This window comes from Pelodiscus sinensis, chromosome 5 (assembly GCF_052426305.1).
Source record: "Pelodiscus sinensis isolate ZL-2025 chromosome 5, ASM5242630v1, whole genome shotgun sequence".
NCBI classification, from domain to species: Eukaryota; Metazoa; Chordata; order Testudines; family Trionychidae; genus Pelodiscus; species Pelodiscus sinensis.
The window spans coordinates 70,705,163-70,710,788 of NC_143056.1; positions in this window are offsets into that span (position 1 = coordinate 70,705,163).

Consider the following 5,626-nt stretch of genomic DNA (forward strand, 5'->3'; position numbering starts at 1 on the left):
GTGGAGGAGTTTATCTTACTGCTGGTATAGTTCATTTTGTAAAGCCTTTGTCACAAATCATTTGCTTTTATAAAAATGTATGTTTACATGCACGCTAACAAAACAAACTAGAAACTGCAACATTTATCATCAGACCCATTGTGGTGAGAAAACTAAGCCTTAGAGTTTTGCTGTCATGGTCATCTGATGGCTGTTCGGTAGCCTATGTGAAATGAGTTGAAGGCAAATGGCAGCATGAGTATGTTTCATAGCTATGTCAGATGACTGCCAGTCTCAGCAAAAATGCCAAGAATTGAATGAGCCATAGCCACTAAATTACCCCATCATCCCAGCTTTGGTCCCCACATTAGGACTGAAGTACATTTGCTGAAAAGAGTGGGGGAAATTTGCCTTGCCTATTCTATTTCTGCTCTGTGGATACAGGACTTCTGTCTTCAAGGTTGGCACTTTTCATAAGCATAACTATTGCTTCTAATCTTGTGTTTGGACATGGGGCTCCTAAGGGCTTGGTGTGCTTTTAATACATTAAGACTTCACTCGGATGCAGGGTACAAATGTAGGTCACTTAAACAAACCAAATTTCATAGCCTACGCAGTTCATATTGTGACACCAACATACAACATTTGAAGTCCTGTGCCTCTTCTGAACAGACTTCAAAAAGTAAAACTGTGAAATTTGACACAGTTCTGTTGGGGAAAAAAATGAAAAAAATCTGCCCTGACTATTTTTGACTGTCATTTCTAAGCTTTCGTAAACATTAAATTATGGTTTCAGGTGACTTCAGTTACTGTGGCAGTTTGGATTGTGTATCTGGGAGTGTTTGATCCTTTGTTTCCTTGATTTCCTTTGATCAACCTCTCTCAGCCTTGTTGATCAGCCTCCCCCTGTGTGGCTAACGAGGGGGTAGGCCTGACCTAGGTGAGTGGGCTTTAAAAGCAAGAGGCAGAGGGACCAGGGAGGCAAAGTGAGAGAGCGCTGCAGGCAAAGGCGTTTGAGAGGGAATTTGAAAGAGGGAGTCCTAATATGATTAGGAAGACCTGCAACACCTTTGCCAGCACTACTTCTGTCTCCTCTGCCAATGCCTGGAGCCAGACAGACCACCTGACCATGGATGCCTCTGCCCAGATCCTGGTGTGGTTTTGCAGGGACTGTGGCTTGCAATTCCCACTTACTGATATCCAGGCTGGGGAGACCATCCAATGCAAAAGGTGCCTGCTGGTGGAATCTCTCAGGAAGCAGGTAGAAGAGCTACAGGAGGAGGTGGCTAGCATGAAGAGCCGAGTCCATGAGGAATTCCCTCAGAGCAGTGTTTCCTGATTTTATTTGGCCATGGAACCCTTTTCAGCTTAAAATAATTTCAAGGAACCCCTAGGGTTCCCAGAGTAAAATTTGTCAAGCAAAACAAACAAAAAAACAAAAAAAGCCCCGCCAGAATTGGTTGAGCAAAAAAAATACTCTGCAAAATACTCTGCCTCTTTAAGAGGGGGCGGGGTAATGCCGCATTCTCGCGGAACCCTTACTTTTACTTTGCGGAACCCTGGGGTTCCATGGAGCACCAATTGGGAAACACCGCCTCAGAGTATTCAAGTGGAGGTAGCTGAAGCTGAAGAAGTGACCCCGTTACAAAAGACTGCTGACACATCACTGGTGGAGGAGGAAATGGCTCAGTCTTAGGGTGGATGCTGGTCACTACTGGCAGCAGGCAGTGTTCCACCCCTGCTCCCTACCCTCCCACCGCGGTTCTAGAGAACCATTCTGTTCTGGATATGGGGGATAAGGAATCACCCCCTTGGGTAGAAGAGAAGAAGCCTTGTACCCCCAAGGCTGGGAGGTTTGCAGCTACTGCTGGGAGGAGGAAACATAGGGTAGTGGTGATTGGAGGCTCTCTTCTGAGGGGGACGGAGGCACCCATCTGTCACCCTGACATAGTGTGTCGGGAGGTGTGCTGCCTGCCAGGAGCCCATATCCAAGATGTTACAGATGGATTGTCATGGATGATCCAGTCCTACTACCCCATACTACCCATCCATGTAGGCACAAATGATATTGCAAGGTATGATCCTGAGCAGATCAAGAGTGACTACAGGGCTCTGGGAGTACGGGTGAAGGAGTTTGGAGCGCAAGTGGTATTCTCTTCAGTCCTCCCTGTCAAAATTAGGGGCCGAGGCAAAGACAGGTGCATCCTGGAGGTGAATGCCTGGCTGCGAAGATCGTGTCGCCGGAAGGGCTTTGGCTTCCTTGACCATGGGATTCTGTTCCAGGAAGAAGGAATGCTAAGCAGGGAAGGGGTTCACCTTTCGAGGAAGGGGAAGAAAGTATTTGGATTCAGACTGGCTAATCTAGTGAGAAGGGCTTTAAACTAGGTTTGACGGGGGCAAGTGACCAAAGCCTGCAGGTAAGTGAACAGCATAGGGACCTGGGAGATGAGTCAGAAATGGGAGGGAGAATGGGTTGTAATAGAGATAAATGAGGAACAAGGCAGAACTATGGGGCAAAATCAAATCAGTATCTTAGGCTATGTCTAGACTGCAAGCCTCTTTCGAAAGAGGCTTTTTCGAAAGCTATTTTCAAAAAAGCCTCTTTCAAAAAAGTGTCTAGACTACACCAGAACTTTTGAAAAAGCAAGCTGCTTTTTTGGAAGAGAGCACGCAGGCAGTCTGGATGCTCTCTTTCAAAAATGCACAGTTTGCATTACATAGCGCCCTTTTTTGAAAGAGCACTTTTGAAAAAAGGTGTTCTCGTAAAACAAGGTTTTCCACGGTCGAAAAAACTGCCACGTTCTTTCGCTTTACTTTTGAAAACTCAGAAGCAGTCTAGACGCAGGGGAAATTTTTTGAAAAAAGGCCACTTTAAAAAAAAAAAAAAAAAAAAAAACCCTGTCGTCTAAACACACCCTTAGATGTCTGTATACAAATGAAAGAAGTATGAGAAATAAGCAGGAAGAAAGTTGAAATGCTAATAAATAAACACGACTACGACATAGTTGGTATTGCAGAGACCTGGTGGGATAATACGATTGGAATATTGGTATAGAAGGGTACAGCTTGCTCAGGATGGATAGGCAGAGAAAAAAGGGAGGAGATGGTGCTTCGTATATTAAAAATACACTTGGACTGAGGTGGAAATGAACATAGGCGACAGACTTGAGAGTCTCTGAGTTAGGTTAAAATGGGTAAAAAACAAGGGTGTTATCATGCAATGGTCTACTACTGACCACCTACCCAACCAGAAGAGGTGGATGAAGCTTTTTATAAACAAATTAAGAAAATCATCCAAAGCACAGGATTTGGTGGTGATGGGGGGCTTCAACTATCCAGATATATGTTGGGAAACTAACACAGCAGGGCATAGATTATCCAATAAATTCTTGAACTGCATTGGAGACAAATGTTTTTATTTGAGAAAGCAACTAGGGGGGAGCTGTTCCCCCTATTTGTTAAAATCAAATCTAGGAACTGGTTGAAAATTTGAAAGTGGAAGGCAGCTTTGGTAAAAGTGATCATGAAATCATAGAGTTCATGATTCTAAGGAATGGTAGAAAGGAGAATAGCAAAAGAGAAACAAAGGATTCAAGAAGGCAGATTTTAGTAAACTAAGGCTATGTCTACACTGCAACGCTATTTCGGGATAGCAGATTATCCCGAAATAGCTATCCTGCGTCTTAACAGCAAGCCTGTAAGGGATATTTTGGAATAGCGCTTTATTTCAAAATTTGGAGCTGTGTAGACAGTGCCAAATGCTGAAATAAGATACACAATTTGCATAACTCAAATTGCATACCTTATTTTGAGTTATGGTGCAGTGTAGACGCACCCTAAGAGAGCTGTCAGGTAAGGTCCCCTGGGAAGCAAGACTAACTGAAGAAAGTGAACACATATAAAATTGACAAATCAGATTTTAGAACAGGGGAGATTAGTGTCCCTCCCCCTTCCCCCCCTTCTCTATTCTAAAATCTGATTTGTCAGTTTTATGTATTCGCTTTTTTTGATTGCATCCCTTTTGTATATATGGTCATGCCAATTTTCTTCCACTATTTGATCTGAGGAAGTGGGTCTGGCCCACGAAAGCTCATCACCTAATAAACCATCTTGTTAGTCTTAAAAGTGCTACATAGTCCTGTCTTGTTTCAGCAAGACCAGACTAACACAGCTACATCTCTATTACTATTTAACATAGTGAGTGATAGTAGAAATGGGAGTAGGCTTAGAAGTTAAAAGAAAAAACAAGTTAAAAATTACTTAGAAAAGTTAAATATTTGCAAGTCACCAGGTCCTGATGAAATGCATCCTAGAATACTCAAGGAGCTGATAGAGGTATCTGAGCCTTTAGCTATCATCTTTGAAAAATCATGGAAGTCAGGAGAGATTCCAGAAGATTGGAAAAGGGCAAATATAGTGCCCATCTATAAAAAGGGAAATAAGATCAACCTAGGAAACTACAGATCATCAGTTTAACTTCTGTGCCAGGGAAGATAAAGGAGCAAATAATTAAGGAATTCATTTGCAAACATCTGGAAGATAGTAAGGTGCTAAGTAACTGCCAGCATGGATTTGTAAAGAACAAATCATGTCAAACCAATCTGATAATTTTCTTTAATAAGAAAACATCTTGTGGATAGGACAAGGGAGAAATGGTAGATGTGGTGTACCTAGATTTCAGTAAAGCATTTGATATGGTCTTGCATGACATTCTGATCAATAAACTTGGGAAATACAACCTAGATGGGGGCTACAGTAAGGTGGGTGCATAACTGGTTGGAGAGAGTAATTATTGATGGCTGAGTCATGCTGGAAGGGCATAACAAGTGGATTTCTGCAGGGCTCTGTTTTGGGACCGGTTCTGTTTAATATCTTCAGCAGCAATTTAGATGGTGGCATAGAGAGTAAAATTATTAAGTTTGCAAATACAACCCCTCCCAGCTTGGTGGTAAGTGCTTTGGAAGATAGGGTCATAATTCAGAATGACCTGGACAAACTGGAGAAATTGTCTGAGGTAAACAAGATGAAGTTTAATAAGGACAAATGCAAAGTGCTCCACTTAGGAAGGAACAATCAGTTTCACGCATACAGAATGGAAAGTGACTGTCTAGGAAGGAGCACTGCAGAAAAGGGTCTGAGGGTCATAGTGGACCACAAGCTAAATATGAGTCAACAGTGTGACACTGTTGCAAAAAAAGCAAACATGATTCTGAGATGCAATAACAGGAGTGTTGTGAGCAGGACACGAGAAGTCATTCTTCTGCTCTACTCTGCGCTGATTAGGCTTCAATTAGATTGTGTCCATTTCTAGGCATCTCATTTGATATGGAGAAATTGGAGAAGGTCCAGAGAAGAGCAACAAAAACGATTAAAGGTCTAGAGAACATGACCTATGAAGGAAGATTGAAAGAATTGGGTTTGTTTAGTTTAGAAAAGAGAAGACCGAGAGGGGACATGATAGCCGTTTTCAAGTAGTATCTAAGGCTACGTCTAAACTACGATCCTCTTGCAGAAGAGCAAATGCAAATGGAGCGCTCATTTGCATTTCCTCTTCCTTTCCCTTTTGCACAAAAAAGCGCTGTGTAAATGGTTCCTCTGAGGAACGGCTCTTACGCAAAAGGGGGGTTTTGCGCAAAAAGGCGCAGTC